This window comes from Somniosus microcephalus, chromosome 3 (assembly GCF_052327205.1).
Source record: "Somniosus microcephalus isolate GS21.2 chromosome 3, FLI_Smic_1.0, whole genome shotgun sequence".
Classification (NCBI taxonomy): domain Eukaryota; kingdom Metazoa; phylum Chordata; class Chondrichthyes; order Squaliformes; family Somniosidae; genus Somniosus; species Somniosus microcephalus.
Window position 1 is genome coordinate 300,931,421 of NC_140989.1, and position 22,750 is coordinate 300,954,170.

The 22,750-nt window shown below is 46.8% G+C and overlaps 1 protein-coding gene across 1 annotated transcript in view; it reads right to left on the minus strand.

Annotated features, from left to right (window-relative positions):
- The window catches only part of LOC147122101 (E3 ubiquitin-protein ligase RNF170-like), a 92,131-nt gene extending 70,335 nt beyond the window's left edge, over positions 1–21,796 (minus strand). The window contains exon 1 of the mRNA XM_085978209.1: positions 20,986–21,796. The gene's annotated coding sequence lies outside the window, so the exon portion shown is untranslated. The remainder of the gene's footprint in view (positions 1–20,985) is intronic.
- Positions 21,797–22,750: the final 954 nt, after the last annotated feature.

The following is a 22,750-nucleotide window of genomic DNA, read 5'->3' on the forward strand; positions in this document are numbered from 1 at the left end:
TTCAGATGAGACATAAAACCAAGGCCCAGCCTGCTCTCTCAGGCAGATGTAAAAGATCCCATGGCACTGTTCAAAGAAGAGCATGAGAGTTCTCCTGGTTTCCTTGCCAGCATTTACCCGTCAATCAACACCAGTAAAAATAGCCCAGATTATCTGGACAATACAACTTTTATTATATAGCACCTATAATGTAGAAAATCATCCCAAGGCATACCAAGTTCAAAGAGTTCATCAGATAAAAATGGATGCCACGCCAAAGGAGAAATTAAGAGGGATGACCAAAAGCTTCATCAAAGTGGGTTTAAAGGAAGGTCTTAAAGGAAGAGAGGCGGGTGGAGGAGCTTAGCGAGGGAATTATAGAGCATAAGGTCCAGACAGCTGATGGCACAGCTATCAATGGTGCAGCAAAGTGAGGAGGAGATTTACAAAAGGTCAGAAGGAAAGAATTCAAAAGGGAGACGAATGTAATGCTGGAGGAGGTTACAGAGATAGGATGAGACAAGGCCATGAAGGCATTAATCACATTGCTGTTTGTGGAACCATGCAGTGAGCAACTTAGATGCTCACATTACATTTGCCTACATTACAACAGTGACTGAACTTTAAAAGTACTTTAGTGGCTGTGAAGTGCTTTGAGATGTCCTAGGGATGCGAAAGCTTTATATAAAGCAAGTTATTTCTTTCTTCTCCTTAATTTTTGACTGCTAAATATATGAGAATGAAATTTATTCTCAAGCACTGGTTTCCATAGGCACAAGGTAAAGTGGCAACCAGATTATAGACCAGGGATTTCCTTGGAGCTGTTCCCATTCCTCTGGCATAACTCCGCTGGAAGTGTGGCATAAACCCCGTTTATTTGCATAAGCTTCTGCTGAACTTCTGCTGAAGTTACGACAGCAAGCAGTCACAGTTCAGGAAATTCACAACCATAGTATTTTTATATTCAAGTTCAAAATATTTTGATATACTGTTGGCTAAAATATTAGATAGCAAACCTAAAACCCACATTTTAAAATTAAATTAACATAAACATAGTATTGTAGGAATGGAGGTTCCTAACTAAGAATTGAGATCGACTCAGAGAATTAAAAAACAATGAAATTTAATGAACAAATGAAGCTGAACAGCAAACTGCTGGATACACTATAAACAGGTCTGGTCTTGCTGGAAGCTCCTCGAGGACTGCTAGAATATTCCGATCGCTGACGTCATGACGTCATCACGTTCTTCCTGCCGTTGGGAGATCACGTGATGGGCGGCATGACGTCACCACGCAGAGTAAAGGTAACAAGCCATAGTACAGTTAACAGATACATTAAAGGTGCAGCCATGGGCTGCACTACATTGCTGTTAAAGTAATTATGTATAACTGTCCTGAGTCTCCTGGTGGTTCTGCCACATGCGCCCCCCCAGAATTGTCTTTAACAGAAAAGGTGAGACGAGAAGGGGGTCTGACGAGTCTGTCCGACCAACTTCGATACTCTGGCAGCTGCAATGGAGCACTGGAGGACGAGCTGGTAATCGGCCGTGGCTGGGGTGGTGCAGCAGGCGTAGGTGAGAAAGTTGTCGGCTGGTGTTGAACCGGTGCGGTGGGCAAAAGCGAACAAGCGGATGACTGTAGCTGCACCAGACTGGCGGCTGCCGGTGGACGACCACGTCGAGGTGGCTGAGCAGTGACGACCGGCTCGCTCAGATCCAGATGAGCCGGTTTCAACCGATCTATGGAGATGTGATCGGGCTTCCCTCCGACGTCGACCATGAAAGACTTGTCTCCTGCCGAGATAACGCGGAAAGGACCAGTGTAAGGCGGTTTGAGCGGATCCCTGTGAGCATCTTGCCGAATGAAAATGTATGCAGCGCTCTTAAGCTCCGCCGGGACATAGGAGCGTTGCAGGTCGTGATGGGACGTAGGCACTGGAATGAAATTCTTAGCCGCTTCTTGGTGGCTGACGAGCTGCTGACCAAGGTTCCGTGTGAGGAGGAAGAAAATCCCCAGGGACCCCGAGTGGTTGGCCGTAAACAAGCTCTGCTGAGGAAGATTGCAGGTCGTCCTTAGGCACCTTGCGCAGACCCTAAAGCACCCAAGGGAGCCTGTCCACCCATCCAGCCCCGCGAAGACTAGCATGCAATGCAGCTTTAAGGGACCGGTGAAATCTCTCACACAGGCCGTTCACCTGTGGATGATAGGCGGTGGTGCGACGAAGCTTGGTACCCAACCCTTGAGCCACCGCGTTCCAAAGCTCCGAGGTAAATTGTGGCCCACGGTCGGAGGAGGTGTCGGCCGGTACCCCAAACCAAGCCACCCAAGACGAGATGAAGGCCCTGGCGACGTCCACCGCTGTGGTGGCAACCAAAGGAATTGCCTCTGGCCACCTGGTGGTGCGATCTACCACGGTGAGGAGATGAGTGAAACCATGAGAAGGAGGACGAGGACCCACCAGGTCCACGTGCACGTGGTCGAAACGCCGCTCTGGAACCGGAAAAGTGGCAACCGGGGCTTTAACGTGGCGTTGGATCTTGGACTTCTGGCAACTCATGCAGGCATTGGTCCAGTCATGGACGTCGAGATGCATGCCTTTCCAGACGAACTTCTGTGACATGAGCCGTTGTGAAGCCGTCATGCCAGGGTGCGATAAGCCGTGAATTGCATCAAAGACTCTCCTGCACCATGCGGCTGGTACAATCGGTCGGGGAACCCCCATCGAGACGTCGCAAAGGAGCATGGTGCCAGCGGCCTGGAAACTGACGTCAGCCACTTGTAAACTGGAAGGAGTGGTCCGGTATGACTGCACTTCAGGGTCTGCAATCTGTTCTTCCGCCAAACCAATATAGTCGATTCCCAGGTGGACTGCGTGGACCGGCGCGCGGGAGAGGCAATCCGCCACCAGGTTGTCCTTGCCAGACACATGTTGTATGTCTGTTGTAAATTCCGATATGAACGTAAGGTGACGTTGTTGCCGAGCCGACCATGGTTCAGCTGTCTTGGCCATGGCAAACGTCAGCGGCTTGTGGTCCACGAAAGCCGTAAATGGGCGTCCCTCCAATAAGAAGCGGAAATGGCGGATAACCAGGAAAAGAGCTAACAATTCCCTATCAAAGGTACTGTACTTGCGTTCATTTTTCTGCAGCTGGCGGCTGAAGAATGCCAGCGGCTGACACATGCCGTTGACCCATTGTTCCTGCACTGCCCCGATGGCGTAGTCAGATGCGTCTGTGGTAAGGGCGATGGTGGCGCCCAGAAGAGGATGTGCCAGCATGGTCGCATCAGCCAAAGCGCCCTTAGTGTCGACAAACGCCTGGTCCATCTGGGCTGTCCAGCAGATGGGGTCTTTACCCGCTTTACCCTTCAGGGTCTCGTACAAAGGCTGCATCAATAGGGCTGCCTTGGGGATGAAACGATGGTAAAAATTGACCATCCCCAGGAATTCTTGGAGTGCCCAGATGGTCTGAGGTTGTGGGAATGAGGTAACCGCCTCCACCTTCGTTGCCAGCGGGACAGTGCCTTCTGAGGTGATTCTGTGTCCCAGAAAATCAATGCTCTGCAAGCCGAACTGGCACTTGGCCGGGTTGATGATTAGGCCATGCTGGCTGAGGCGTGTGAAAAGGGTACGCAAATGCGTAATGTGCTCTCCCTTGCTGGTACTGGCGATTAGGATGTCGTCGAGGTAGACGAAAATGAAAGGAAGATCACAGAGTACTGAATCCATGAGACGCTGGAAGGCTTGTGCGGCGTTCTCCAACCCAAACGGCATACGAAGGAACTCAAAGAGCCCGAAAGGTGTGATGACAGCTGTTTTGGGAACGTCCTGAGGATGAACAGGCACTTGATGATACCCGCGGACGAGGTCCACTTTAGAAAAGATGGAGTTTCCTGCCAAATGGGCCGAAAAATCTTGACTGTGAGGAATGGGGTATCGATCTGGAGTAGTAGCTTCATTCAGGCGTCTGTAGTCGCTGCATGGCTGCCATCCGCCGCCTGGTTTAGGGACGATGTGTAGTGGTGAAGACCAAGGACTATTCGATCACCGAATAATACCCAGCCGCTCCATTGTATGGAACTCCGCCTTCGCAGCCGCGAGTTTGCCGGGTTCCAGCCTACGAGCTCGTGCATAAACTGGGGATCCTGTTGTGGTAGTGTGGTGCGTCACACCATGCCTCGTGACTAAGGAAGAAAAAGTGGATCTGGTGAGCTCCGGAAACTCACCGAGAAGACGAGAGAACTCATCCAGAGATGGGTACGCACAGGCAACGGACCACGACACGGCGGTGCTGCGGTGGCAAGGGACCGAATGAAAAGTAGCTGCGTTGACCAACCGGCAGTGCCGGACGTCGACGAGAAACCCGTTGGCGCAAAGAAAATCAGCCCCAAGAATAGCCTGCGAGACCTTGGCCGTGACGAACTCCCAGATGAAACGCTGGCCGCCAAAACACAACTGGACCCTACGCTTCCCAAACGTGCGGATGGCCGCGCCATTAGCTGCCTCGCGGGCGGGACCATGGCCGCCGGTCTGAAGATCCAGATTCGACACAGGCAGGATACTACACTGGGAGTCGGTATCGCAGAGAAAACGTCGACCTGACAGGGAGTCTGTGATGTAAAGGAGTTTTCCAGCGGAACCGATGACCATCGCCACTCCGGCGTGTCCCTTAGGCACGGTCCTCCTTCCCGGAAACCGTCGGTTTGATGAAGAGTTTGCTTTTGGCGAAAAACTGCAGGGAGGGCGGCAGCATCTGCTTTCGCGCCAAAACGAGCGTGGTATGAGCACCAGCCAGCCGGCGGGGGGGTCGGCGTCGCCCTTGTGGGGGATGAGCGCCTCGTGACCATGCAGCACTGTTGGGTTACCAGAAAAATTTTATCTGCTTCTGCAGCGAGTTCAGCACAGCCCGTGATCGCGGAATTGGCCAGCGCCATCTGAACTGGTTCTGGCAGCTGGCAGAGAAACAACTCCCGGAACAGAAAGCATTCCGATTCCGAGCCCAAGAGCGTGAGCATCTGGCTCATTAGCTCTGACGGCTTCCAGTCCCCGAGGCCGGGCATGGAGATAGGTCTGCGAGCGCACTCCGACTTTGATAGGCCAAGACCTGCAGCAACCGCGCCTTTAAAGCTTCATACTTGCCCTCGTCCGGTGGACTCCCGAGGAGGCTGACAACCCACGAGGCCGTGGCGCTGTCGAGGGTGGAGACCACGTAATAATAACGGGTCGGATCCGCTACTATTCCCTGGATCGCAAATTGGGCTTCCGCCTGGAGGAACCACGTGGCTGGTTGTTGTTCCCAAAATTGCGGCAGTTTGAGGGTGACGGCGTTCATGTCCATGTTGAAACTTCCACGAAAATCATTCACAGAAGTCGGGGTCACCAATGTAGGAACGGAGGTTCCTAACTAAGAATTGAGATCGACTCAGAGAATCAAAAAACAATGAAATTTAATGAACAAACGAAGCTGAACAGTAAACTGCTGGATACACTATAAACAGGTCTGGTCTTGCTGGAAGCTCCTCGAGGACTGCTAGAATATTCTGATCGCTGACGTCATGACATCATCACGTTCTTCCTGCCGTTGGGAGATCACGTGATGGGCGGCATGACGTCACCACGCAGAGTAAAGGTAACAAGCCATAGTACAGTTAACAGATACATTAAAGGTACAGCCATGGGCTGCACTACATTGCTGTTAAAGGAATTATGTATAACTGTCCTGAGTCTCCTGGTGGTTCTGCCACAGTATGACAATTATACAATAGTCAGGCTGTACTAGTGAGTTTTTAATACCAAATTCTCAGCAGAATATATGAAAACATTAAAATGCAAACATTAAAATGCAAACCAATCCAAATCCAATAAAACAAAGCATTTGCATTTATATAGCACTTTATACATCCTCAGTGTAAGGGGTGGTGTGTGTGGTCAGCTTCACCTCTGACTCTCTGAGCAGTTCGAATCGCTCCCACTCCCTTGGTTCTAGACTTTGGACTTATTTGGGGGTTGTAATGAAATTGCAACAGACACCTAAGTTGGTCAAAAGAATTGAGATTTTTATTTTGAGATAGGAAAATATACAATACAATAAATCTTATACTCTAAAAAGGGGGAACACTTCGGAATATGCGAGGGAGAATTACAATAGACAAAAATACCTTACCCTCCCAACCCCACTATTCTAACTAGGTTGAATTCCAGAGGACCAGGAAATGCTCACCAAACGACTTTCTTGACAGATTGTAGAGGTTCGCGATTTCGGAGTTCTCTTTAGTTGTGGCGGTTGGGGCCTGCCGTACCCCGGACGTGGTGGAAGACTGCACCTGCGTTGGGTTTTCAGTCTTCGCCTGTCCACTGATGCAGTTAGATGTGTAGTTGGATTTATCGGGTAGGTACCCAATTTCCTTTGGTTAGGTATAGTTTTTAGAGTCTTTTGTGTCAAATCTGTCCCGGGGTAAGCCAGGCTAGCTTGTAGAGTGGAAACAGGTTTGTGAATTTTCGACTTCTCGGTGGTTGGTTTCTTGTTGGTTGCGGTGGCCCAATATTACCTGGTTGGTGGTTTCTTGAGGCCTTTGGTTGCCGCGATTTCCCTTTTCCTTCTGTTTCGTTCTTCTTTCTTCAAGTCTCCGATTGAACTGTGCTGTCTTTCGAACGCAGCGATGATCTTGATCTCTCCTGGATGTTCTCAACTAATCTCCAACGCAACGTCTATACCGTGCTGTCTTATTGTACAGTCTGTTTCACTGAACAAGCAGGCCTCAATTATACTGTTTTGAGGCCTGGCTTATCTGACCGCCAAATCTCTGGTCCTTTGTTAATTTTGGCAAGCTCGTTATTTTTAATATGTTTCAATTCTCATCGAGTTTCGGGGATGGTCCCATCTATTTTTCATTGGCTTTTAACTGGTTTCGGGATTGCCTTGAAATCAGTTTAAAATGTGTAAAGTGTTTTGGAAATCTTTCTGATTGGTTTTAAACTGCTGTTTGATTGTCCTTTTCCTGCTGGGGCCAGGTTCTCTTTTGTTGACTGTTGGCATGTATTGTATTATTCATGTTCTTAATGGCCCTGTGGGTTTCGGCAGGAACAGTCTTTTCCGTGGGCTTATTCTCTTTATGTAGAATGGCTGGGATGGCCCAGAACATTCCCAAATGATCTGGCCTTTCCAATACTCAAACTATGTGTGTTTCGGGGGCCCGTCCCACCTCCTTTTGTCGCAGTTTTTTTCCACAGGCCTGAACATGCCTTTTAAACTAGCCAAATCTTCCTGGGGTTTTGATTTTTGGTCCCCTTTGGTCCAATATTATTTCAAACAGTCCAATATCTCTTCTTTTCTTACTTTGGGAGAATTTGTATAATTTTGCGAGCCTTACGATTTTTGGATATTAAGGGAATCAAGGGATATGGGGATTGTGCAGGAAGGTGGAGTTGAGGTCGATGATCAGCCATGATCTTATTGAATGGCCTACTCCTGCTCCTATTTCTTATGTTCTTATGTACATCAGGATGTCCCAAAGCACTTTATAACAATGAAGTACTTTTGAAGTGTAGTCACTATTGTTTTGCGCGTCAAGGTCCCACAAAGAACAATGAAATAAATGATCATGTAATCTGTTTTCTGATATAGCTGGTTGAAGGATAAATGTTTGCCAGGACACCAGGAAAACCCCCCTACTCTTTGAATAGTGCCATGGAATCTATTACATCTATGCGAGCAGGGGCCTCAGTTTAACATCTAATCCAAAAGACAGCTTCTCCAAGAATGCAGCATTCCCTCAGTACCACACTGAGGTGGAAAGCCTAGATTATTTGCTCAAGTCCTGGAATGGGACTTGAACCCATGACCTTCTGACTCTGAGGGAAGAGTGTCTACAATGAGCCATGGCTGACATTTTAAGTTCCCATTTACTAAACACGTAGGAAATGCTACCAATCAACAACCACAGCCACCACAAAACCAATCAATTAAATCATTGAATTATTTCCAAAGCTACCATTCAGGAACCAGCAAGTACAACAACAAGTATTTATATAATGCCTTTAACGTAGTAAAACGTCCCAAAACGCTTCACAGGAGTATTAAAAGACAAAAAAAATTGACACCGAGCCACATAAGGAGAAAGTGAAGAACTACTGGGTTGTCGACCACCATTGTCTCCCTAGAGTTCAAAAGGGCCCCCTTTTGGAGACCAAGGGCAGGATTTTCATTGGGCCGTGGAGTCGGGATTGGAGGCGTGGGGGAGGGGGGGTTAAAATCCCGAAATCAGGGGTCCCGACCCCATCCCGCACCCAAACCCGCCTCCATGCCAGTTTCAAAGGAGGCGGGTACCTGCCCCGCACTGGGACCCGCCTACCCGAGGCGGGAAGGGATTAGTGCCAATTAACTGCCTGTTAACAGGTAGTTAACAGGTAGTTTTTAGCCTAATCCCTATTTTTAAGGTTGAAGTGTGGGATTCCCGACGGCTCCAAACCACGCCAAGTTAAAGGAGGCGGGCCGTCGGGTTGAAGGACTTGGAGGGGTCGAGATGTCAGTGTTCAGGTGAGTGATGTGTGCATGAGTGCAAAGGTAAGTGTGTTTGGTGTGTCTAAAGTGATTAAAGAAGTTTAAATGACCTTTTCTTACCTTTTCAGCCTTCCTTCCTTTAGGTCCCGGGAGTCCCTCATCTCACCGGCACAGAAAGCAGAATGGCTGCGAACTGTCAAAAGTGACAGCCTTCAGCTTACTGTGCAGGAGAGATTTTTAACTGAGTCTGTGGAGAAGGACTCAGGTTAGAAGTAAGACTGTCAGTGTTTGACAGCTTCAAACAGCTTTCAAATACTGATATTTCATCTGTCAAAACCTCTTGACAGATGAAATTTCAGTCTATGACGTCACCTGTTGCCGGGTGGCCCTTAATTGGCCTGCTGAGCCCACTGGGCGGGCTCAACAAGGTCAATCAAGTTAAAATCACGTGGATTGGCCGCATCTCGATGGAGGCGGGACTACAACCCCGAAAGTTGTAGTCCCACCTCCAACCCGACTCCTGAATGAAAATCCTGCCCCAAGACTTGATCTTGGAATAGATTTTCAAATTAACGTTTTGCTTTACACGGTGTCTCGCAATATTCTCATCCCATAGCACCAGGTATATTTGCCTTCATGGTACGTTTGGATTCAGATGACCTGAAAAATAGCTCAATTGGCAAAGATTAAGTTTACATTTCAGTTGCAGAAAAATACATTTTTTCACCTCTAGTCCCTCTGCTAAATAATGAATGTTAGCCTTTTATGCCTGATCTCTTCTCTAGGGCAGATTCACTGGGGTCGATTTTCCCGAAGCTGTCGGGAAGGCGGCGGGACTACAACTTTCAGGTTTTAGACCCGCCTACTTCGACGTCTGGCCAATCCGCGCGATTTCCCCTTGATTGACCTTGTTGAGCCCGCCCAGCGGGCTCAGCAGGCCAATTAAGGGCCACCCGGCAACAGGTGACGTCACAGACTGAAATTTCATCTGTCAAGAGTTCTTGACAGATGAAATATCAGTGTTTCACAGGTGTTTGAAGCTGTGAAACACTGACAGTCTGAGTTCTAACATGAGTCCTTCTGCATAGACTCAGTTAGAACTCACATCGGCACTCAAAGCTGAAGGCTGTCACTTTTCACAGATCGCAGCCGTTCAGCTTTAAGTTCCGGTTGAGTGATGGGCTCCCGACGGCTGCAGGAAGAAAGGCTGTTAAGATAATTACAGGTAAGTAAAAGTTCTTTACACACTTTAAACACACCAAACACACTTACCTTTGCACTCATGCACCCATCACTCACCTGAGCACCAACATCGCGACCCCTCCAACTCCTTCAACCCGACGGCCCGCCTGCTCTAACCTGGCGTGGTTTGGCGCCGTCGGGAAACCAACACGAAACCCCTCAAAATAGGGATTAGGCTAAAAACTGCCTGTTAACTACCTGTTAACAGGCAGTTAATTGGCACTAATCCCTTCCTGCCTGGTTTCGGCGGGTCCCAGTGCGGGGCGGATACCCGCCACCCCTGAAAGTTGCATGGAGCGGGGTTTTGGGCGGGATGGCGTCGGGACCCCCAAATTCGGGATTTTCCCTCCCCACACGCCTGAAACCCCGCCTGACGGCTCCACGAAAATCGACCCCACTGTATCTCCCAATAGTGGAACTGTTCATCTAGAAGACAGGAGTAAAATTGTAAGCTTAATCCTCCCATTCTCTGTGTGATAGATGACCCCTGAGACCCAAGCCTATCTGCATGTAATTGTGATTCTGCCATTCTTTAGACTGTGGAATGGGAATTGATTGTATCCCAGCTCTTTTTCTCCTCTTTTAATTCTGGAGTTATGAAGTCAGGCACTACAACAAAAAGGTTAATTATGAGTCAAAGTTTCAGCGACCTAACTGGATTCAGTTCCCATTTTGTTACACTGCTATTAAAGTTGAAGCAGTGTTTCCTTTTATTGTTGGACATTTATCTTGTATTAACATTCATGTTTTGAAAAAGTCCTTTAACAAAATGTTTAAAAAAAATTATGAACAGCTTGGTGGCATGAGTTTGTGTAAAAACACTGTCTCAAATGCACTCGGCAATCAACTGGCCTTCTGTCCACTCCAATATCTGGCTGGACAACCTCTGTGCTGCTGCTCCCTCTCCCTGGCCAAAACTACATATTACTCAGCTGTCATAACCAAGAGCAGCAACAACTCCAAATTCTTCCCGTCCATTAAAAACTACCTACTCAGTATTCCTTCTTCCATCCTAACTTCAGAATCTAAATGCAAGGAACTCATGGATTATTTTGTCCAAAATGAAGAAATCCACACAGCTACCATTTCATCCTGACTATTCTTCAGTTTCTCCTTCCCTTTTAACTTTCAGTTCCAGCTTAGGCAGTCCCTCAGAACCGAGGATGACTTGCCTCCACATTAAAAAATGAGTTTGCAGGTGACTGATGAGTCCAATGTGGGACCTACAGTCTCTGTCACAGGTGGGGCAGACGGTGGTTGAAGGGGCGGGTGGGTGGGGTGCTTGGGTTGACTTGCGCTCCTTGCGCTTGGCTTCCGCTTGCTCCCGGCGAAGAGACTCGAGGTGTTCGGCACCTTCCCGGATGCTTCTTCTCCACTTTGTGCGGTCTTGGGCCAGGGATTCCCAGGTGTCGGTGGGGATGTTACACTTTTTCAAGGAGGCTTTGAGGGTGTCCTTGAAGCGTTTCCTCTGCTCACCTGGGGCTCTCTTGCCGTGCCGGAGCTCCGAATAGAGCGCTTGTTTTGGGAGTCTCGTATCGGGCATGCGGACAATGTGACCTGTCCATCGGAGCTGATTGAGCGTGGTCAGAGCTTCGATGCTGGGGATGTTGGCCTGAGCAAGAACACCGACGTTGGTGCGCCTATCCTGCCAATGGATTTGCAGGATCTTGCGGAGGCAGTGTTGGTGGTACCTCTCCAGTGCTACCTCTCCAGTGCTTTGAGGTGCCTGCTGTACATGGTCCATGTCTCTGAGGCATACAGCAGGGCAGGTATCACTGCTGCCCTGTAGACCATGAGCTTAGTGCCGAGTTTGAGGTCCTGGTCTTCAAACACTCTCTTCCTCAGGCGACCGAAGGCTGCACTGGCACACCGAAGGCAGTGTTGGACTTCGTCGTCGACGTCTGCCCTTGTTGACAGTAGGCTCCTGAAGTATGGAAAGTGGTCCACGTTGTCCAAGGCCTTGTCGTGGATTTTGATAATCGGGGGGCAGCACTGTGTGGCGGGGGCAGGTTGGTAGAGGACCTTTGTCTTACGGATGTTTAGTGCAAGGCCCATGCTCTCGTATGCTTTCAGTTCACTCTCCAGCTGTCCACCCATTTGTGCCCTCATCCATTGTGTTTTCTGTTGTTTCTTCCTCATCTTTCCCTCAACATACTCATCTCAGCCATGGAGCCTACCTGCTGCCCCTCTCCCATTCCAGCTCCCGATATGCCAGCTTCACCACCTCACCCTCTTGCTTGCTGACATCATCAATTTCCATAGTTATACACCAGATACGCTCATATCCGTGTCCAGTGGACTTTAAAGAGCAAAGGTGGGGGCCATACCAGGGAGAATGACCAGGCTGGGAAAGAGCAAGGGGGAGAAATTCAGTAGGCTGCGCCACCCATTAGTGCCTTAAGAGGGCGCTAAGTGGGTCGCAAGCCAACTGGCACCTGGGTGCGGCACTGTCCACGCCTCCCGCTAAATTCCGCAGGACGTTAGTGGTGGCGCTAACCGTTAGCACTGTGCCGCTACCGCTGACATCATCGGTGTGCGCAGCGCCCCGCTGATGCCCCGGCCGCGATATTTGGCAGCGCCCCCTGATTTACCGCCGGACGCTATGTCCGACCAGTTCAGGGGGTCCTATCTGCGGCTGGGGAGGCGCAAGGCGGCCATTTTTGTTGTTGGCCGCCTGCCAGCAACTGCCTGCGCTCCAGTCCCCGGCCTCATGAACCCCTCCCCCCCCCCCCCACTGTGGCGTGCCGGCTGCGTTCCAAGAGCCCGGCACTTCTCTTCGGTGCCGGGCTCTTTTGCCTGCACTCCCGATCCTCGGGGGCCCAGCTGGGCCCCAGATCATGCTACACAAGGCCCCTCCCCTTTAAGGGGAGGAAGGCCTGCAATACCACAGCGCGATGTGCCACAGTGTGTGGCGCTGCGGCACGTTGCGCCACAATATTCAGTCGCAGCGGCCCAAGAGGGATGCGGGGCACCTCCAGTAGCGCCACGCTTCCCTTTGGGGCGCTACCACTCAATTTCCGGCGGGCGGCCGCGAATGCTTCCGGGGCGCTACTTTTAGCGCCCTGGCGAGGCTGGCGCCCCAAACGGGCCTAAACTTAATTTCTCCCCCCAAGAGTTTTACTAGAGAAAAGGACATCAAAATTGGAGGTGAGGGAGTGGTTGAGCAGATCAACAATTACAGATGTATGAAAGTGAATTAAAAAAAAAAATTCTTGTGATGTGTGTGTTACTGGAAAGACCGGCATTTATTGCCCATCCCTAGTTGCCCTGAGAAGGTGGTGGTAGACCTTCTTGAATTACTGCAGTCTGTGTGGTGAAGATATTCTTTGTAGTGGTTTTATACAACTGAGTGGTTTGCTAGGCCACTTCAGAGGGCAGTTAAAAGTCAACCTCACTGGTAATGGGACGGAGTCACATATAGGCTAGACCTTGAGATGACAGCAGGTTTACTTCCCCAAAGGACATTAGTGAACCAGTTGGGTTGTTGCGACAATCTGACAGCTTCCTGGTGTTTTTTTTTTAATTTACAGATTTTTAAAACTGAATTCAAATTCTCAACTGAATTGGTGGTTTTTCAAGTCTCGATCTCCGGATTATTAGTCCAGTAACATTGCCACTACACCACTGCACCAAAAGCAATGGCAGTCAGGTGTTTGAAAGTACAGTTATAAGTGACTTAGGGGAGAGTTTTTCCTGGGATGGATGCAGTAGGTTGGAATGGGTTAGGGGGATATGGGTGGTGAAGGATGCAAGGAAGTGGTCGGAGGAAGGCAGCAGCAGCCAACTTCCTGGCACCAGGGGTGGCTCTGCTGCACAGCACGGGAGGAAAAAGAGGGGTAGAGCTATAGTACAGGAAAAAAATTTTATCCAGCACCGACGGGACCGATGTGGTGCCGGTTCATCAAAAATTCCGGATAACCGAAAGCTATAGTAAAAGATACAGAGAGCTGACAGCTCCGTATAAAGCAACAAACCCTGTTGCTTAGCAACAAGTGCAGAACAATGGCCACAAGTTCCAAGCGTCACTGTAGCTTAGCAACAGCTGCAGCCACACCCTTGCATAGCAACAGATCAAGGCAGGCAAGTACAATATGAAGTAAAACTTACCTGAACCTACTCCTGAATTTTGCCGGTTAACCGAGAGTTCCGGTTATTTAGGTGCCGGTAAATTGAAAGTTTCCTGTAATAGGGGATAGATAGGCGTTTCTGCGGCCGCAAACGAGACTCCAGGATGGTGTGTTGCCTCCATGGTGCAAGGGTCAAGGATGTCTCAGAGCGGCTGCAGAACATTTTGGAAGGGGAGGGTGAACAGCCAGTTGTCGTGGTGCATATAGGTACCAACGATATAGGTAAAAACCGGGATGAGGTCCTAAAAGCTGAATATAGGGAGTTCGGAGGTAAATTAAAAAATAGGACCTCAAAGGTAGTAATCTCAGGATTACTACCAATGCCACGTGCTAGTCAGAGAAGAAATAGAAGGATATTTCAGATGAATACGTGGCTAGAGGAATGGTGCAACGGGGAGGGATTCAAACTCCTGGGACATTGGAACCGGTTCAGGGGGAGGTGGGACCAGTTCAAACCGGACGGTTTGCACCTGGGCAGGGCTGGAACCGATGTCCTAGGGGGAGTGTTTGCTAGTGCCCTGGGGGAGGGTTTAAACTAAGATGGCAGGGGTTTGGGAACATGAGCAGGGGGACAGAGGAAAGGGAAACAAGGATAAAAGCAAAAGAAAGGAAGGAGAAAAACAAAAGTGGCAGTCAGAGAAATCAATGGTTTAAATCAAACATGGCCACAGTAAATAATAATTCTATTAGGTCTAAGAGCGTTAAAAAAAATAAGCCTGAAGGCTTTGTGTCTTAATGCGAGGAGCATTCGTAATAAGGTGGATGAATTGGCTGCGCAAATAGAGGTAAACGAATATGATTTGGTTGGGATTACGGAAACGTGGCTCAAGGATGGCCAAGGCTGGGAACTCAACATCCAGGGGCATTCGATATTCAGGAAAGATAGGCAAAAAGGAAAGGGAGGTGGGGTAGCATTACTGGTTAAAGAAGGGATTAACACAATTGTAATGAAGGATATTAGCTCTGATGATGTGGAATCTGTATGGGTAGAACTGAGAAATACCAAGGGGCAGAAAACGTTAGTGGGAGTGGTATATAGACCTCCAAACAGTAATGCGGAGGTTGGGGATGCCATTAAAAGGGAAATTAAAGAAGCGTGCAATAAGGGCACAGCAGTCATCATGGGTGACTTTAATCTACATATAGATTGGGCTAACCAAATTCGTAACAATACTGTGGAGGAATTCCTGGAGTGTTTACGGGATGGTTTCCTGGACCAATATGTCGAGGAACCAACCAGAGATCAGGCCATCTTAGACTAGGTATTATGTAACGAGAAAGGATTAATTAGCAATCTTGTTGTACGAGGCCACTTGGGTCGGAGCGATCATAATATGATCAAATTCTTCATTAAGATGGAGAATGAAGTAGTTGACTCAGAGACTAGGGTCCTCAATTTAAATAAAGGAAACTACGATGGTCTGAGGCGCGAGTTGGGTAGGATTGATTGGGGAATGTCACTCAAAGGGTTGACGGTGGATAGGCAATGGCAAACATTCAAAGACCGCATGGATGAACTACAGAATTTGTTCATCCCAGTTTGGCATAAAAATAAAACAAAAAAGGTGACTCAACCATGGCTAACAAGGGAAATTAGGGATAGCATAAGATCCAAGGAGAGGACATATAAATTGGCCAGAAAAAGCAATAATCCTGAGGATTGGGAGCAGTTTAGGATTCAACAAAGGAGGACAAAGGGATTAATTAAGAAGGGGAAAATAGGATATGAGAGTAAGCTTGCAGGGAACATAAAAACTGACTGTAAAAGCTTTTATAGATATGTGAAGAGAAAAAGATTGGTGAAGTCAAGCGTAGGTCTCTTGCAGTCAGAATCAGGGGAATTTATAATGGGGAACAAAGAAATGGCAGACCAACTAAATACATATTTTGGTTCTGTCTTCACAAAGGAGGACACAAATAACCTCCCCGAGATGCCGGGGAACATAGGATCTGATGAAAGGGAGGAATTGAAAGAAATCAGTATTTGTAGGGAAATGGTGTTAGGGAAATTGATGAGATTGAAGGCCGATAAATCCCCAGGGCCTGATAATCTACATCCTAGGGTATTTAAGGAAGTGGCCCTAGAAATAGTAGATGCATTGCTGATCATCTTCCAACATTCGATGGAATCTGGAACAGTACCCATGGATTGGAGGGTAGCTAATGTTCCCCCACTATTCAAAAAAGGTGGTAGAGAGAAAACAGGGAATTACAGACCGGTAAGCCTGACATCGGTAGTGGGGAAAATGCTAGAGTCCATTATAAAAGATGTAATAGCTGAGCACTTGGAAAACAGTGACAGGATCGGACAAAGTCAAGATGGATTCACAAAAGGTAAATCATGCTTGGCTAATCTACTGGAATTTTTTGAGGATGTAATTGGTAAAATAGATAAGGGATGTGGTCTATCTGGACTTTCTGAAGGCCTTCGATAAGGTCCCGCATAAGAGATTAGCGTGTAAAGTTAAGGCACATGGGATTGGGGGCAAAGTATTGACTTGGATAGAGAACTGGTTGGCAGACAGAAAGCAAAGAGTTGGAATAAACGGGTCTTTTTCCGAGTGGCAGGCAGTGACTAATGGGGTACCGCAGGGATCAGTCTTTGGACCCCAGCTATTCACAATATATATTAATGATCTAGACAAGGGAACTAGATGTAATATCTCCAAATTTGCAGACGACACAAAGGTGGGTGGGCGTGTGTGCTGTGAGGAGGATGTCGAGAAACTCCAGGATGATTTGGACATGTTGGGTGATTGGGCAGAAACATGACAGATGCAATATAACGTGGATAAATGTGAGGTTATCCACTTTGGTGGCAAAAACAGGAAGGCAGATTATTATCTAAATGGCAATAGATTGGGAAAAGGGGAAGTGCAACGAGACCTGGGTGTCCTTGTGCACCAGTCGCTGAAGGTAAGCATGCAGGTGCAGCAAGCGGTTAAGGCGGCAAATGGTATGTTGGTCTTCGTAGCGAGGGTTTGAGTACAGGAACAAGGATGTCTTGCTGCAGTTGTACAGGGCCTTGGTGAGACCACATCTTGAGTATTGTGTGCAGTTTTGGTCGCCTTATCTGAGGAAGGATGTTCTTGCCATGGAAGGAGTTCAGCGAAGATTCACCAGGCTGATACCTGGGATGGCAGGAATGACATATGAGGAGAGATTGGGTCGATTGGGCTTGTACTCGCTGGAGTTTAGAAGAATGAGAGGTGATCTCATTGAAACTTATAAAATTCTAACAGGACTGGACAGACTAGATGCAGGAAGGATGTTCCCAATGGTCGGGGAGTCCAGAACCAGGGGACAAAGTCTAAGGATAAAGGGTAGGCCATTTAGGACAGAAATGAGGAGGAATTTCTTCACCCAGAGAGTGGTGAACCTGTGTAACTCTCTGCCACAGAAGGCGGTGGAGGCCAGTTCATTAAATATATTCAAAAAGGAGTTGGATATATTTCTTAAGACTAAAGGAATCAAGGGGTATGGGGAGAAAGCAGGGACCGGGTACTGAATTTGGATGATCAACCATGATCGCATTGAATGGCGGAGGAGGCTCGACGGGCCGAATGGTCTACTCCTGCTTCTATCTTCTATGTTTCTATGAGATGCCCTTAACTGTGATCGAGACAATGGCAGTAGAGAGGACACGTGAGATGGCAATGTCAAGGGGCTGGCTGTGAATATTGGTGGAGAATTTATATGGAGGGAGAGGTGAAGAGAGGACAGGGCAGTGAAATCAGAGGAGCGAGGACAAGGTGCATTGAAAAGGAGATTGAAATGACTGAGGATGAGGAGTCACTCAGTGCAGAGGCTGAGGTAAGAAAGGAGGAATTATATCTCAGTGAGAATCCTGGGGTGTTGTCTTGGTGAGAAACTTCAATGTAATCTAATTGTAGACTTTAAAGTAATTTAAGTCTTCAAGATTATAAAAGGAATTGGCAAAATTCATCTAGGTAAGCTATTTACCACGTTGAAGGGTTAAATTGCAAGGAGCTGAAATTCTGAGATTGGATGTTTTGTAGACTGTATTCAGAGGGCATTATCTGTTTTGGGGCATAAATGGAAAACATATTGGCCCAGAATTTGCTAGAGCAGGGCATCTTGTGGCATGCCTGGTTAGTTAGACTTTTTCCTATCCACTTCAACTCAATATGCTTTTTCTTTGTAAGTTGCTGGAAGTACAACAGGTCATCTGGGACCTTGGTGTATGATGAGACCAACAGTGTATTTCCTTAACCAATTAGATTTAAGGATTGAGAAATAAACAGAGGAAGGACTGAGAATGAGGGTAAATTCAGTATCAAATCAAGTACATAAAGAGAAATAAAGAGAGAGAAATAAAGATTGGATTAAGAGAGGAAAGAAAGAGACAGAAAGGAAAAGAAATAAATAAAAAAAATTAAAATGTGAAACTTAGCATTTTAAAATCTCCAACAACAATTCACTGCCTGAAGGAATAAGACTCCACACTATAATTGTTCACTTTCTGGGCCAGAGAGGTTGATTAGCAGTCATTAACAATTATCACATTGTTAAAAAGGTACTTAAAGCTGTTAATTACTGTACTAGAATTAACTTTTTGTGGCGAGTTTAATGGTCAATTAAAGTGCAAATGCAGCAACTTCATGAAACTCACTGGGAAGTTAAGAGTGCGCTGCCATTTTCGCAAAGCTAATGGTGAAGCGGTGCAAATCATCCAGCAACTTGAGCTGATTTGCAATTCATGGATTATCTCTTCCTCACCACAAGTTGATAGCCAATTTGCACGTGCCGCACGCCGTTATTTTTTCAGCAAATTCCAGCCCATTGTTTTTTTTTCATTTTTATTTACAACTCTTACCCCTTTTTCATTTTACGAATTTATTTCCTCATACTATAGGTGTTTTTAGGGAATGTAACATTCAGCTACCAAGAGGATTGTCTTTTTGAGAAATGCATCCAATTGTCCCTACAACCCAAATTATGGTGTGCTTCAATGGGATTGCTCAGCAACTCCTTCCACAGTTCTTACACCTTTTGGATGGAAAAGCTATCAATTGTGCACCCCATAAACATCTAAATATATTCAAATTATATATGTGTGCATATTAAAATATTTTTACAAATTCAAACTCTACAAGTATGAAACAAGTGTCGTTTTGTGGCTCCTACATCACATTAGTTGGGTTACACTCATTTTACATAACTTGCAGCGACCCATCAGTTGTAATTTGTGCCACATTGGGCCGGAGTTCGCGGTAGGAATAACGGTGAGCCTAACAGTGCTCACCGTTATTTATGTGGAAATTGGAGAGTAGACAAGGGTAATGCAGTAGATGTAATTTATCTAGATTTTCAAAAGGTCTTCAATAAGGTACCATATAATAGAATACTGAATAATGTCAGGGAATGCACAGTCAGGGGACAAGTAGCAGAATGGATAGCTAGCTGGCTTCAAGACATAAAGCAGAAAGTAGGGGTAAAGGGTAGCTATTCCGAGTGGTAGAAGGTAGAAAGTGGGATCCCACAAGGATCAGTGCTGGGCCCACTGTTGTTCACAATTTATATTAACGATTTAGACTTTGTAATCAAAAACACAATTTCTAAATTTGTAGCTGACACCAATTTGGGGGAGATAGTCAATGCTGAGGAGGACTGCAACAAATTACAAGAAGATATTAATAAACTTGCAGAATGGGCATATAATTGGCAAATGAATTCCAAAATAGATAAATGTGAGGTATTACATTTCGGTAAGAAAAATAGGGAGGTCACATATTACTTGGAAAATAAGAATCTAAATGGGGAAGAGGGGCAAAGGATCTGGGAGTACAAACACGCAAATCACTAAAAGTAGCAACACAGGTTAATAAGGCCATAAAAAGCAAGCACTAGAATTTATTTCTAAACGGATAGAATAGAAAAGTAGTGAAGCTCTGATGACATGGAATCTGTATGGGTAGAACTGAGAAATACCAAGGGGCAGAAAACATTAGTGGGAGTATATAGACCTCCAAACAGTAATGCGGAGGTCGGGGATGGCATTAAACAGGAAATTAGAGAAGCGTGCAATAAGGGCACAGCAGTTATCATGGGTAACATTAATCTACATATAGATTGGGCTAACCAAATTAGTAACAATACTGTGGAGGAGGAATTCCTGGACCAATATGTCGAGGAACCAACTAGAGATCAGGCCATCTTAGACTGGGTATTATGAAACGAGAAAGGATTAATTAGCAATGTTGTTGTGCGAGGCCCCTTGGGTCAGAGTGATCATAATATGATAGAATTCTTCATTAAGATGGAGAGTGAAATAGTTGACTCAGAGACTAGGGTCCTGAATTTAAATAAAGGAGACTACGATGGTATGAGGTGCGAGTTGGGTAGGATTGATTGGGGAATGTCACTCAAAGGGTTAATGGTGGATGGGCAATGGCAAACATTCAAAAAGACCGCATGGATGAACTACAGAATTTGTTCATCCCAGTTTGGCATAAAAATAAAACAAAAAAGGTGACTCAACCGTGGCTAACAAGGGAAATTAGGGATAGCATAAGATCCAAGGAGAGGACATATAAATTGGCCAGAAAAAGCAGTAAACCTGAGGATTGGGAGCAGTTTAGGATCCAACAAAGGAGGACAAAGGGATTAATTAAGAGGGTGTAAGATTTGCAAAATTTCCACATTTCCCCCAAGGTTATTATTAATAAAAGGGACCCTGCATGGACATTTTAAAAAAAAAGGGTGCCCAAAGATGGCGTCCGCACCTCGTGACCAAAAGCCTGCAAGATTTTTAAAGCTTGGACTCTGTGGCAGCACAAGCAGCTTTTGGGGAAATCAAAACCTAAAATGCAGTTTCTGTGAAAAAGGACTTTGTATTTTGGAAAGCAGACACAGGACTTTGAATATGCATTAAGCTAGATCGTAGACAGATGAAAACCAGTTAGGCCTATACTTGAGGCCATCAAGCTGTCTGCATAAATAATCGGAAACAGCTTAAGGAAGCCATCGAGGCTGGACAGGCCAATTAAAATGCATTAATAACAATACAGCTCAGACATCAGGCCATTAGGTGCGATAAATGGCCATCTAAAAACAGTTAGTTTAGATTGCTACAATCATTTAAACTAGCCCGCCAAAATTGGAACAATGAACTCACCTGATTTGGCACGCAGATAAGGGGCTATCGTAAGGAGTATAACTGCAGGCCCTGGGTAGCAATCTCGCTCTGCTCTCTTGCTCTTGCCCTTGCTCTCGTGGCTCCGGCCTCTTGGGCTGCCGCTTGCACTCATGCCCTGGCCTCGTGGCGGGTTCTCTCCCCGTAGCAGATTTTCAGTAACCAGTTACACCATACCAATCGCGGGGAAGGGGAACGAGACCCAAGTCCATAGCCATCCAGGATGCCCAGGCTGCACAAAGGGGCGAGACGAAAGTGAGTAGCCAGTTCAGGACTCATATAGTAACCGAGCGAGACGAGACGATAGGAGACGAAGAAGATGGTAACAACTCGATAAGAGCAGAGCAGGGCAGCGAAAGACGGATTGATGAGGCCAAGCGTCTAATTATAAGCTGGCGCTTGGTGAGACGATTCCTTGTTGAACACTGTGAAAACGCAGGTGGCCATGCCACGACAAATAGACTGGCGTTCTTAAGCTTGGGTAGGAAAATCTAGGCAGTTAAAACTGCCAACTGCCCTGTAGACACAACGTTGCTGCCGACAACCGCCCGAGGGAGAAGAAGAGGAGAACCCATCGCGACGAGACGACGACGGCAGCGGAGGGGAGAAGGTGTGTTGCAGCAGCAGACCCAGCACCGCGCCCCTGAAGACCACGTGGTGACGGGGTACCTAGAAGGACCAAAGACCAGACCTCAAAACTCGCATTCGTTAACAGTTAGCTTTTGCTTTGGATTGGTGAGCATGAATTCTGGCCCCTCATAGCTTAATCTAGTTAGGTATAAGGGGGTGGGATAAGGATGAGGATTGTTAAGATAGTTTGTTTTCCCTCGATGTGCCGTGTGTTCCCCATTCCCTGTATAAGTATATCGTTATTTTGTATTTGCCTGTAATTTTATACTAGTAATTTCTTGTAAGACTGTGTTATTTTCTGTTTTTAATAAAATCTTGGTTTTCTTACATCCAAACCACCTGTCTACTCGAGTCTTTCTGTATCACCGCCTGTATCTAAGTCCGGTGTCTAGAACCCAGGGGCGTGGGAGCGATTCGAACCGCTCACAGTCAGGGGCATAACTGACTGGGCGCACGTACGCGTCACCCAACCACCACCACCACCCCCCTACAAGGGGGAAAATAGAGTATGAGAGTAAGTTTTCAGGGAACATAAAAACTGACTGTAAAAGCTTTTATAGATGTGAAGAGAAAAAGGTTGGTGAAGTCAAACGTAGGTCCCTGGCAGTCAGAATCAGGGGAATTTATAATGGGGAACAAAGAAATGGCAGACCAATTAAATACATACTTTGGTTCTGTCTTCACAAAGGAGGACACAAATAACCTCCCAAAGATGTCGGGGAACATAGGGTCTAATGAAAGGGAGGAACGGATAGAAATCAGTATTTGTAGGGAAATGGTGTTAGAGAAATTGATGGGATTGAGGGCCGATAAATCCCCAGGGCCTGATAATCTACATCCTAGGGTACTTAAGGAAGTGGCCCCAGAAATAGTAGATGCATTGCTGGTCATCTTCCAAAATTCTATAGACTCTGGAACAGTACCCATGAATTGGCAGGTAGCTAATGTTACCCCACTGTTCAAAAAGGGTGGTAGAGAGAAAACGGGGAATTACAGACCGGTAAGCCTGACATCGGTAGTGGGGAAAATGCTAGAGTCAATTATAAAGGATGTAATAACAGAGCACTTGGAAAAAAGTGACCGGATCGGACAAAGTCAACATGGATTTACAAAAGGT